Source organism: Saccostrea echinata, unplaced genomic scaffold, assembly GCF_033153115.1.
Source record: "Saccostrea echinata isolate AGI-Se365-2 ecotype Australia unplaced genomic scaffold, CSIRO_AGI_Sech_v1 ptg000064l, whole genome shotgun sequence".
NCBI lineage: Eukaryota > Metazoa > Mollusca > Bivalvia > Ostreida > Ostreidae > Saccostrea > Saccostrea echinata.
Genome location: NW_026889813.1, coordinates 6,903,140 through 6,918,155, shown reverse-complemented (window position 1 = coordinate 6,918,155; position 15,016 = coordinate 6,903,140).

The window sequence follows — 15,016 nt, the reverse complement described above, 5'->3', positions numbered from 1 at the left end:
CCATTCATAATATTTTCATCAAACTTCATATGCTAATACATACTGATGTAACCTTTTCAACTGCATCAACATTTTTTGACCTTGACCTTTCCTTTGACCTTGACCTCACTTTTCTTAAATTAGTGTCAAACTTCATATGCTGATACATACTGATGAGAGCTATTCAACTGCATCAATATTTTTTGACCTTGACCTTTCCTTTGACCTCACTTTTCTTAAATTAGTGTTCAGCTCAATTTTAAAGAAACCATTCATAATATTTTCATCAAACTTCATATGTTAATACATACTGATGTAACCTTTTCAACTACATCAACATTTTTTGATCTTGATCTTTCCTTTGATCTTGACCTCACTTTTCTTAAATTAGTTTCTGAATCAAACGTCATATGCTGATACATACTGATGTAAGCTATTCAATTGCAGCAATATTTTTTGACCTTGACCTTTCCTTTGACCTTGACCTCACTTTTCTCAATTTGTGTTAAAATGTTGCATTACTAATATACCCTTGGCGGGGCATTCATGTCCTATGGACTTATTTCTAGTTATAGAATAGAATAGATTTTATTTGCCAATAATGGTCCCTTTGGGGGCATTACATAAATACAAGCAAGCATGATTTGTAAATACCCAAGAGGACAAGTAAGCACAACATACAGCAATACAAAACAAAACAAAACAAATTAAAAAAAAACTATATATTGAGTCTAGGCAAAACAAGGGTGATGAGTAATTTGAATTATCTCCGTTACATGTACCAGGAGGCTATGCATGACGATATCTTCTTGATTCTAAACATACACCGACCTTGCGTTTTCTGCTACAGAATGTTTAACACGGGCTGTGCCTTTTATTCTGTATATTGAGTGTTTTAAATATCTATTGTGTAGATATTATTATGTATATAAGATGAGAATGGCGAAGCGTCTGTAGTAAAAGTAAGTACAAATTGGAATACATACATGTATTATTACATTTACAAGTATTATATTCTCAATGAAAAAAATAGCACACTTACAGCTATATTTCAGCTCAATTATGAAGCCCCCCCCCCCCCCCCCCAAGAAGAATGATTCGGACACTCTCCACAACAAATGTCTGTTTCAACAACTCGTCGATGACCACTACATCATATAATTACATATATTTGAAGCATTTTCAATAACAAACCTGTAGTTCTTATCGTGTTTGGATTTAGAATTTTTTAAAGACCATGTTGAAAATTTAAGTATGTAAACTAAAATTTTGATACAGAGGGGGTATTCGTACGGTTCCACTTGATACAAGTACTCTGAAGTTGATATTAAAAATTAAAGATGCTTGAGTTTCTGATTGACATGCAATATCTATGCTGTTTTTGGAGATCATGTCTACCAACAATCTGCTGGAATCAGTGTTCGAAATTCAGAATTATTTTCTATGGGTCCAAAGGACCCACAGATAAAGGGACTATACGAGTCCTTCCAGGGCAGCGTAAGCCCAATATAATACCATCAAATATTTGGGAAAAATAAACTTTTACGTATTGATGAGTTTATCGCTTTATATAAAATATGTCAATTTGATAAAGGATATCTACAACTCGCAAGTATTAACAATATGGCACGGTAAAATAATCATACCACAGTCTTACTTGGCCATATATAACACGTAATGAGAAAAACATGTGTTCATATTACTGTAAACATGCTTTTTCTCGGAATTACAATTTCTGTTTTTAAAATCCGTAGGTAGAAAAATACGCAAGTTTCTTAGATTGCCACAATATGTTGATAAAATGTACTGAAGTATACTTGGACAATTGGACAAAACTGGAAAGTTTGTAACTGCATACATATAATGTAAATTTATTTCACGCAGAAAAAGATCAAACCTTCAGTATTTATTTAAAATGCACGTGAAAAGAAGAATTGATACGTTTTACCCATTTTAAGTCCAATTTCTTTTATATACGCTCATTGGTAAATTTGTTAAATATATCCAATTAACATGTTAAAATTCAGGAAAGATATAAAAATTAATGTAAATGCATAAACCAATGTACGTTAACAAGCGTTAACTTCAATCGCAACTTCTTAAACCTTTCCAACAAGCAGTAATGAAAAGCAACGGTGTATTTTTCCAGGCTCGCCGGAAAAGTCTGAGAAGATGTAATTGACTAACTTGTTTCCCTGCAAAACATCGTCGGCCCAAAATTATTTCAAGGACCCATTTAGTCATACTATTCGCGAGTCCTTCCGTTTGTACGTCGGCGCAGGACCGACGGGCCGACGCTAATTTCGAACACTGGCTGGAATTTCCATGAGTACCAACTGCACCCCGTTGTTAGCAAACCTATTTTTGTATTCATATGAAGTAGAATTTATTCAAAATCTTATACAGTTATTTCCATTCATATGTCGACACGATATATCCCAGTGAACTTGGGAAAAAATAGCATAGAGTCTGACACATCTGTTTCATTTGGATATTTTACCAGAAAAAGGCGTTACTGGTAATCTTACAACAAAGCTTTATGATAAACGTGATGACTTTAACTTTTAAAACATCAACTTCCCTTACTTATGCAGCAATATACTTAGTACCCTTATCGCTTGCATATGGAGTGTATATCTCTCAGTTGATTCGATATGCAAGAGCATGCTCTACGTATAAACAATTTCTAAAATGAGATAAATTTTTGACAAACAATGCAAATTGATGAAAAAAGAATATCAGCAGTCTCGTTTAAAGTCATCATTTCGTTAGTTCTGTGGTCTATGGTGGCATAGTTATGCCATCCACATAATTTTTTGTCAACATAGCATATCATGTCAAGTCAAGATAACTATCTCGCCAAGTTATGATAACTTTCTGGTTTGTCGACAAATACCAACTTTATATCTTGTCCAGTCAAGATAAGCTATCACATTTGTTGCGATAGCTATCTTGACATGACGAGACAACTTATCTTGCATCATGAATAAAATAGCTATCGCAAAAATACGATAGCTTATCTTGACTGGACAAGATAAAAAGTAGGTATTTGTCGACAAACCAGAAAGTTATCATGACTTGGCGAGATAGTTATCTTGACTTGACATGATATGCTATGTTGACAAAAAATTATGTGGATGGCATAAATATGCCACCATAGTGGTCGATACAATGACCTTGTCAGCAAATACAATCGACCATTAAGTCAAATGCTGACTGACTTTTTTCATACTAATTGTTAGGCCATTATTTACACACTGATTTGTCGACGGGTTTTCCCGTTCTTTACCGATCATGACAAGGAGCACACGGCGGGGGATACCCACTCCTCCATGGCACCTGATCCCACCTCTGTTTTTAGAGGTCCGTGTTTGCTCTGCTCCCGATTTGTATATTGTTTTAATGGGCTTTGAGCTAGAGTACTGTTCGTTACAACATGTATCTCCATATAGATTATTTTAACAAATAAAATATATTTATTTATTATCTTATATAGTCATGTTGTATTTATTTGTTAAAATATAGTATATCAGGAAGGACAGTACCAATCTTTTGCGAGTGTAAAAAATAGGCATCATTTCACTCCCTTTTATCATTTAAAAAAATATAATAATAAAAAATAAACTGCATAAAAATGTAGTCATAACATCAAATTGACGTCAGTTTTTGTGTTAATTTAGCGTGTTGTCTATCTGGTGTGTTAATCATAATCAAATTCGCAGTCACTGTATTCAGGTGTTGTCAGTATTGCATGCATATACATGTAGTTATAAAAAAATCGTAAATTTAACAAAAAGTGGAATTTGTGAGAACTGAATATATGTATGGTGTTAAAAGGTTTTCTCTAAGAAAGACAACTCGTTGGCAATCCATTTGACATTTATTGTCCATGCATATCCACAACACTTTAAAATTCAATAAACTGTCGCATCTCGTGCACAAAGAACATTATCCAATAAAATCAATTTTAAACTACAATATTCGGCTTTTTCAAGATTCCCATTTGAAAACAATTGAAACATCGAATTTTTTATATATACTATTTATATATCATAATTTTAAAACCTGCTTAGAGCCTGGCTCTATTTTTACTTGTATTTATATGCTGTCGGAACCGCCTCAGAGCACGAGGTCTGTTACCCTGGGACCTTATGATAATGGCCTGTCTTACACTTGAAAATAAGTACTTGCCCACGGTGGCCTTTGACCTCTTTTTTTTTTTCTTTTTCTTTTTTTTTTTAATGAAAACACTTGTGAATAACATTAAACTATTGCTGTCATATTCATCATTTACTTTTTTTTTTAAAAATTATTCTGAGAGTATATACACAAGTGTTTTATCTAAATAAAAACCCAAACAAATATAATTTTGGGATTTCGATCTTATAATTCGTATTTTTCTGAAGGACAGCTGATACAAATTAAAAAAAAAGATGCCCGGAGTGATATATATTTGTGGACGTATTTTGGTTGCAGGTTAACGTTGTAAATGATGCAAATACCAAATTTCTGAAATATTAAGAAATTATAAACTTTCTATGATGTTCAAAATTCTACCTTTCTGCAATCATCCTTATAAATCTTATACAATTTAATTTTACCACTTTATGGGACATTATTGAAATTTTGAATGAAAAATAAAAAAATCTAAGTTAAACTTATTCATTTTACTTGTATAAACATAACTAAAGTTTTTTTTTTCGATCATGGTTTTTTGAAGAACGTTTGTATTATGTTCTTAAGGTAACACCACATTATAATGGCAAACAATGGGGTTTACGATTGATAGACTTTAATTTGAAATGCCTTTTGAAATTAAAAATATTTATGTTCTATTATAAAAAAAATACTTAAAAACATATTCTATTAAAAGCATAGGTAGCTTTGAGAGAGAGAGAGAGAGAGAGAGAGAGAGAGAGAGAGAGAGAGAGAGAATGCACACAAATTTATCTGTTGTGTATCTTCAAACTGCAATAAAATGTTTACAAACATATTACTCTATACGTACACGCAATAACCAGCTGATGAAGTGACACAAAGGCCCCGCATTCGGGTGCGGATGCATAGGTTATTTTTCACTGGAGCTTATGATTAACGCTTTGTTTATTGTTTGTATATTAAAATCGCTGACTTTGTCCCCCCTCCCTATTTTCTTCTTAATATACAATTTTCATAAAATGTAGGGCCATGGTTAAAAAAGTTTCATATACCTTCAACACAAATTTTGAATTATTTTAAAGAATCAAGGTGTCGTGGAATTCTAAAAGCTAATGGTACTTGTATGTGTAAATTATGTTTTCATTTATAATTGGATAGAACGCACAAAAAAATTCTGATAAATTAATACATTATAAATACTGTAAGAAGCATACACTGAATTAAAACATTATTTATGGTAAATGTTTTTTTTTCTTTAAGTTTCGAGATGTCTGTATATCACAGACTCAGATCGCTTTAATCCGACTGACATACTGAGTGTATAAAAAAGTAACTACTTCTTTAATACCCTGATATGACAGTCAAGTTATTTAAAGGTCTGTGGTCTATAAGAAATAAGTGCAATTTAATCAAGAATGAGGAATACCTGTACATAATCCTCTTTCATGTCTTTCTTTTTAAAATTATGCGCTCTGATTCATCTACCGAATCAAATCATTATTCGGACATGTATCAGCAATGTTTTTGTTGATAAATATTGAAAAATTAAACATCTTCCTTATTTTTCTGTCAAAAGAAGGCAGATTTCAAATATTTGTGTACTTCATTGTGACAATCTAAAGAAAAATAAAAAATAACGGTTTCATAACTAATGGTTTTCGTTGTATTCACTGCTGCATTTAACGAATCACAAGGACTTAATGCACAAAAAATATATCAACTATAGGATTACTTAGAAAGCAAGAAAGATATGAAACAAATGAAAGATAAATGATTTGAAACAAGAAACGGGTCATAAGCAACTATTAATTATGCAATATATTATCTTAAAAATTTTTGAGAATTTTTTTTTATATTGAATAAATTCTCAAAAAAGAATGAACGAAAATTAGGTTACTGACAAAGCTGTTATATCTATGAATGCATGAATAGTGTTCACATTCAAGAAAGACAACTCTTTCGCTATTTCTTTAAACTTATTTGCCAATTTAAGCTAAAAATATTTTATTTCATGAATATTACCAAAGACGCAAAAAGTATTTTCATCCAATAAAATTTATTTTAATATATCTAATTTTTAACTTATGAATCTTCTTCTGTTAAAATAATGAAGCGATCAAACAAGATTTTTTTCTTGATTCATTATAAAACCTTTGATTCTTATTCTAAACACTGCGTCTATTCTGCTGTATATAAGCTTTTGCACCTGCATGTATCGTCGAGGTCTGTTGCCCTGGGACCTTATGATTAATCGTATGGTTTACGTTGAATTTGACTTGAAACTTATCCCTTGCCCACGGCGTCCTTTGACCTCTTTTGCTGGCCTTAATTACAAGTGTAAGCCACATATTATCACCTATTAATTACTTCCTTCAGTTTTTAAACTGTTAATTGAAAATTTATTAGCTAGGTGGATTTTTATCACCCAAAACAGATACATGAACCCACGCACGTTGTATTATACAGAAATGAGGTTGAATTTCCTTCCAGTTCCAAGTCATGTTTATTACAGAAATCAATTTGATTTTCCTTTCAAGTTATGTTTTATTACAGAAATGATGTTGAATAAACTTGACCATCCCTCCAAAATTATAGAATAATTGATGCAATAACTATTTGTATTTCTAATATCTCTGTGAATTATTTCAGCCTTTCCAACCAGTACAGCACTGTTTTAGATCAGACAGAAGTAATCTTTCCCTGCCATTATGTAGAATCGTATCTTACTACAATAGTTTTATTCCTTCAACTATAAAACTGTGGAACAATCTTAGTTCTGATGTAAAACAGTTATTCTACAAAAACATGCCCAATTAAGAATTTTTTATGTTGATTACAAATTTACTGTTGTAATATCCTAACTATAATTTTAAAGATTGATTTCAACTATAAGACGTAACATACATGGTTTTGTAAATATTACCGATATATATATATATATATATATATATATATAATATATATATATATATATATATATATAGAAAGCACAAAGAAATTCACTTTTATAAGGATACCCACTTCCGCCCCCGCCCGGGGTTGAACTCTCGACCTACGGAATCTGTCTCCTAGCAGTACAGGAACAGCGTGCTAGACCGCTCGGCTATCTAGGCAAGTCAAAAAACTTGCTTTCGATGCCGATGGAATTCTCGCGGCGCTGCTCTACACTACACGGTCATTGAGAATGGAAGTGAGATACAGTTATTTGGACATTAGTTTTATTAGAGGATCGTTACCAATACACGTTGTAATGAAATTAATTTTCATTCATAAAGCACATTTTACAACAACTCTTAAACTAACATAACTGCCCTAAGTGAAGAAATATTAATACAGAAATTATATATATATATATATATATATATATATATATATATATATATATATATATATATATATATATATATATATATATATATATATATATATATATATATATATATATGCATTTAAAGTTTTGTTATGAACACAATATGATGTTGAAAAAAAGTATTCCACTGCAAATCTTAATGTCGCTTCAGTCATTTACAAATTTCAAGATGAAATATTCAGCCGTATAAGCGTTCCGAATAGATTGCAATAAATGGTAAAAAAGTTTTTTTCCTGTATAAAAAAGAAAAACCACTTATCGCAAAGAAATGCATGGATCTTCTTTCATACGGAATCATAAGCATGTCACTGAACATCACTTAACTTCCTTAACGATTTTGTTTTAACTTAAACGCACAGAATGCAGATTTCAAAAAGAACTGAAAGTTACCATGGAACTTAGTATCATCAATTCTAGTTACGGTTGCGACTTAGCTACTTTAGACCATTACATTTTCGATATAACAAGATGAATTAGACAAAAACAGTTGTCTCTCTTAAAATTTAACTTTCGTAACGGTAATTCAGGAGTGTTTTTGCATTAAAGGTATAATTTTGGGAGCGAAATGCTTCATACTTTTGTTCAACATCCTAAAACAAACTTTAATTTTAACTATTGCGGAGAATTTCAACTTTTATTGCTGGGAATTAACTTCCGTAACGATTAACTTTCGTAACGATATTTTGCCCGAAATTTTAACTTGATATCGGATTCATGTGAGACTTCAAGAATCACACTTCAGCGTTCTATACTGAACATCAGAAAACGAAAAACTGGTCAAATTCAGCTTTATTTAAAAAATAATAATACTTTTTCATGCATTAACTTCCGTAACATTACCTTAAAATTAGTGTTGTCAAATCGGACGATTTTTAGTAACCGGTTACTCGCTTAGTTTTCCGATCGAGTAACCGGTTACTCGGATGGTTTTTCTTTAGACATCAAAACATTCTTCTCAGCTGTAATATTTATTGTATGTAATGTCGTTACAATGTATATATTTAAATTCAGCTATTCTTTTAAAAATATTTCGAGGCATGTAACGGCATCTTCTTTAATCTTGTACTGCGGACTAGCAGAGGTTTACGGTTTATGTGAGATAATTGTAATTAAATCAAGCATTCTAAATTGTATACCCCTTGACAATCAAAGACATCAATTAGATAAACTGTAAAATACTAATTAAAACAAATCGATCGCATTAAAACGCTAGGCCGAGATTTACGTTAAATAACGGTAAATAAGATGGGGACATTATAGACAAAAATACATCATTCCTACTGATTAACGTAAAATTCAATATATCCGAGTAACCGAGTAGCAGTTTTACTAACGATACTCGCATCGTTCGATGATTAACCGGGTATTCGTTGACAACACTACTTAAAATCAATGGTACAATACATGTAAATTGAAATTGATGTAAAAAGAGTTAACGATACCAGATTTGTGGACAATTCTTTTTTTTTTCAAGTTCACTGATATGTCCTTTAGAGAATTATGATGTTTAATTTGCTAGTTAAAATAATAATTTTTTCATGTTTTATACCCTAATTGGTCCTTTTATCGTAGAATGACTGAAAAATGCTTCCTAATTAATCTTTAAGGTATGTCACTCGTCAGCTTTCTAGAAAAGTTCACTCAGAACCTTTAACTTCAAAACTATTTATTACAATTCAATTTTTATAACATATCAAAATTAAACAATGCAAAGTATTCAACATTCAATTAAAAAAACTGCTCACAAATTCATAAAGAAGCAAGATTTATGAGGGACTATTTCTCGTGGTGGAAGGATATTTAGAAGGAAATTCTTCAAATCTACACATTTGTCAAATTTAATATCTTGGAACTTTAGTCCTATATATTTTTACTTAGAGGATACTTAGAGGATATTTTCCGTTATGATATGCAAGGAAAATTAAATATAGGTCCCAATTTATATTTGAAAAAAAATTACACATTCACTATACAGACTTTGCCAAGAAACGAAGATATATTAAAGAAGTCAAAATAAAATTTACACTATTTATTGCCAGAAAATCGCACATTTTGACAAATATCTCAAAATTTACATCACTGACCCCAACTTTTTCTTTCATTATTTTAAACAACACGATATTTCCAACCGATCTGCACTTAAGTCATAAAAAGTTTGATACAAGAAAATATTTTATTGCCTATTTAGATTTTTATATCCAAAATATGATACTTTTTAGTGCAAAAAGGTCACACAATAATTTATTCGTATTAATTTGCATGATTTGTTCAATGATAAATATTACTCAAACTATTTTTTGTAAAATAAGATTATATTTTATTGCCATAATTACATCTGATAAAATATGATAAAGATTAAAGAGATTAACCAAAGGGTTACATTTTAAGTGCAAAAAGGTCAGCTGCATTGTACCGTAGGTCAGTAGGATGCACACTGAGCCCTCATTTTCTTTGCGATTTTGAGTCATGCTATATGAGTACTTATCTAAGATATACTTCTCAAAAAATCCTTGATATAGCTAATCTCACGAATGACATACCTTAAATCAAAACAAAAAACTAATCGACCTTCCATTAGGAGTAAATATTTCCAATGTGGTAACAGAGAGACTATTAACTACGCAACAAAGCTATAGTAACCTTAATGCACATTAAAAAAAATCATCATCTAACAGCTGATGTATCTTGTTCTAGGTGTGATTACCATTATGAAGATAATGGACATTATTTATGACGTGTCCTACATATAACAGTGAAAGGAATAAACTAAGAGAAAAAACTTATACATGAACTTGGTGTATCAGCAAATACAATCTATCATTAGGTCAAATGCTGACTGGCGTTTTACGTACTAATTGTTAGGCCATTATTTATTTTTTGGATTTTTCCGTTTACCCGATCATGACAAGAAGCAAATGGCGGGTGTGACCGGTCGACAGGGGATACTTACTCCTCCATAGCACATGATCCCGACTCGATCTGATGTTTTTTGGAGGTACATGTTCGCTCTGCTACCGATTTGTATTGTTTAAATGGACTACCAGCTTGAATACTTTTCGTTATCTCCATATTTCATGCTAAAGTGAATAGGACACCAGTAATGGTGTGGCATTTTTTAATAATATGCACCATGAAACAGAAGGCCTTGCCGGATACAGGGGTAAACAGTGTAATTTTATATCATAAAAACAGTAAAATTAATTTTTTTTATCTGATTTTGCTTTTAGTATTATTTTTAGTATGCACAGGGGAACTCACAGTCCTAAAAAATATCACAAGAATCTTAGGTATATTGTAATTTTCATATAAATCCCAGAAATGTCATTCTTGGTACCCCATACAAAGTGATTTTTATTTCATTTTTTTTTTTTGAGAATTGCCAAAGGGTTCTATATTATAGAGTTCACTTGGTTCTTATGCTCTTATTATCAAATAAAATTGACTCCATTTCTGTTATTCACTTTGTTTAATTCCATTGAAACATTTCATTACAGTAGAGACAAGTGACACGAGGTAAATGTTTATTTGGCTTTTTATGCATTTTCCATCTAACTGACCTCTTCTTTTCATTGGATATACATATTATTTCTGTTTTTGGGATCTATGGAAATGAAGTGATTTGCTCTCTTGGCGAATTGGTTATAATCTGACTCATTGTCATACATTTGTCAAGTGAAATTTAAAAGGAAAATACTGTATAAGTATTTTCTGCATCATAAGTCTGCATTATACAAACATTACTTATTAGGTACATTACTCGAGTAATTTCAATGTAAGAGTAAATACATGTATAAAAAACCCGGATAAAACGTGTTTGGTTCAAAGAATCGTAGAACAGAAGGCCAATGATAAATCAGCTTTTGATTTTATTGTTAAAAGGCAAGCTCAAAAGATGAAATTCTTACTCATATTAAATAAAATGCATGTTTTTAAAGTTACTTGGTGCATATGAAGTAAAACGTGATTCCATTTCTTTTTTTTTTTTTGCAGAATGTCAAAGTGCTGTACAACACATGCAGAAATGCTGTGTGTGTGTGTGAGTTTAAAGAATTCTTAAGGAAAATAAGTGTCCGTGCTGCTAAAAATGTGTCACTTTCAAGCAGAACTGAAAACCTCAACCTGAATTTTGATTGATAGTCTCAAGAAAAGAATATCTTAAGGTAAGAAATGGAATGATTTAAAGGTTTGTTATATTCAAGCTTTCAAATGTATAGAAATAGAGCATCTAAATTAATTTGCGCCTATATACTTTTAACAAGGTTTTGTTTTACGTTACAATAAAGATTTTTCCTAGCCAGCAACACGGTAAACTGGAAAATGGCCAGATTCATGTGAGAAAGAAATACACTAAAACGATATATTTTCTGCATTTAAAATTTGGGAACTATAGGCGATTTATATATATAAAGACATAGAAAAGCTACTCTGGAAACCTTTTCTTAGTTTTGAGATATCTTTGAGAGAATAGAAATAAAATTTTAAATATAAATGCAAACGATGAGTATTCTTATGGTTTAAGTTGAATTTGACTTCAAACCTATCCCTTGACCACGGCTTTCTTTGACCTCCTTTGCTGACCTTAATTACAAATAAATATTATAGTTACATACACATTTCATCTTTCATTAACAACAATCTTTGGTCATTTTAAACCGTAACTTGAAAATTCATGAGCTACGTGGCTGGTATCACACATGCAACGATACATGACCACACACACGTTTATTACGGAAATGTAAATAGATTTTAGACAATTCCATCCCAGTTATTCTCTAGAGTCGTTGAAACAATATCCATCAGCAATGTACGCATTGCTCAAAAGACATTTACAATGAAAGCTGCTTTTAACTCTCATCGTGTACTGTAGATCATATTCAATCAGTTGGTGATCAAAAACGTACATATCTACATAACTGTACGATAAACCGAATTCTTAATTTACATACAATCATTTTAAGTAAAATAATATTGATAGTAGGTCTAAAGTCAGGGGAAAATATAGACTCTATACCTAAATTTTTGTTCAATTCAACAGGTCGAGGAAACTATTTTCTGTGACGTCAGAATAAATTTACATGCTAAATGAGGCACCAACGTGACTGACATACCGACCAATCGGCTAAATGAGTTGCATTATGGGTTACTACAAAAAGTTTCGAAAAAGCCAGTTTTTCAAATTGCTCTCGGAAAGACATAAAAAAAACCAAACTGGAAAAATTTCTTTTGCTTTTAATATGTATTTTACATTATGTTTTATCACAAACTCAAAAATTTACAGTGTATTTAAATATAGATATATTAGTCAACTTCTAACATGTTTAGACACTCCGCCTTTTTTTCCCCTTGTAACGCAGGGCCATTCGAGCTTGATGAAACATCGGTTACATGCAACTGCAGATTTATTTAGTTTATTGAATCCCTGAGGTACCTATTCGTTAATTTATGGCATGTTAGTATATTCAAGATTAAATATTGACAACTTGTGTGTTTCGTATTGAGTTAAACTTATTTTCTTAGGATTTTCATTTTTATGTCCACTTTGAAGTGAAGGTTGCAAGTCTTTCGGTTGAGAGGTTAAAAACAAGGCCCCACGACAGGCATTGGCACGATAAAGAACCCTCACTGCTCAATGGCGCTGAATGCCGAGTAAAGATCTAAATTTGAAGCCCTTTACCAGTTTATGGTGACGTCTCTATCTCGTGAAAAAATCTCGAATGGGACGTTTGTTTGTTGTTTAACGTCCCTCTCGAGAATTTTTCATACTCATATGGAGATGCCACTACTTCCCGGTATAGGGCTGCAAATTTTGACCTATACTCTGAAATCAGGGCCATTGAGCAGTGAGGGATCTTTTTCGTGCCATCACCTACTGCGACACAGACCTCGGTTTATAGGTCTCATCCGAAGGACCGGTCTCCACGTCCCGCAGTAAATTCGAACCCGCGACGTAAGGATCTACTCCTTACACTCTAGAGCAAAAGCTCTAACCACTGCGCCACGCGGGCGACCGAATGGGATGTAAAACAGCATACAATCAATCAATGTTAAGAATATGAAAATTCTCATTTGTTGCACTTTTAGTAATTCTAGTAACATTATTATTGAGTACAAAATGGTCACAGTGGTAATACTCTTTCTTTGACCAATGTTTAAAATAAACCTATTCTAAATAACTTTAATGTAATTTTGACGTTGTTCCTTTATTCTATAATACTACGAAGAACAGACATAGTCAAAATTACATATTTGTTTCAAAGCAAAACATTGGACCTTTCTAGACTGTTAAGACAAGATGCAATTCTATATAAAGATATAGATTTGGTGTTGCCTTTCATGTAATACTTAATACAATATTTTCACGAGAGAGAAACTTAACAACACATATTCTTAAATATTATTTTGATACTTTCGGAACATGACCATTACACAACATTTTTAAAATCTGCAATTTTTAGTATAAGATGAATTCTGCTTCACCTAAATGAGATGACAATCTGTTCTCGACTAACCGTACCACGAGGAACATTTTTCAAGAACATTGCCCAGTTTTTCTGCAATAGGAAAGATCTTTATGTGCATAAAATAGCACTGTCATCAGTCTTCAATAACATTGAAAAGGCATATAATTTACATTAATTTACATAAATTAGAAAAGAGAGAGAGAGGACCTAAAATGCTACCCGTTGGAACACGACAATATATTGAATAAAAAATCTGATGAAACATTGTTGATATGAACTTGTTCCTGTCTACAAGATAGATTTGAACCACTCAGTGAATAAAACACATAAAACAACTAATTTATCACATAAAATTGTATGATCATACAATTATAATCATAAAAAATGACGTATATAAATGACTTTAGAACATTTGATATCCAGATTATCTGGAATGAAATGTGGAGATAACGAAAAGTATTCAATCTCATAGTTCATTTAAACAATTCAAATCGGGCACAAAACAAACACGGACCTCTAAAAACATCAGAGGTGGGATCAGGTGCCATGGAGGAGTAAACATCCCCTGTCGGCCTGTCACATCCACCGTGTGCTCCTTGTCATGATCGGGTAAACGGGAAAAATCCATTAAAATTTCAGTGACTGTGTAAATAATGGCCTAACAATAAGAATGAAAAACGTCAGTCAGCATTTTACCTAATGATAGATTGTATTTGCTGGTAAGGTCATTGTATCGACCAAAGAACATACTGTTGAAATCCTTGTTTCATCAACTTGTTGCATAATAGCTTGCCTCGTTTTAAAAATTGATTATATGTAGAGCATGCTCTTGCGTATCGAATCAGCTGGGAGACATGGACCTCATATGCAGGCAATAAGGATATATTACTACATAAGTAAGGGAATTTACCGAAAGAAAAGTTGAAGTCATCACGTTTATCATAAAGTTTTGTTGTTAGGTTTCCATTAACGTCTTTTTCTAGATAAATATCCAAGTAAAATATCCAAGTATGAAACAAATGTGTCAGACTCTGTGGTGTCTTATTTT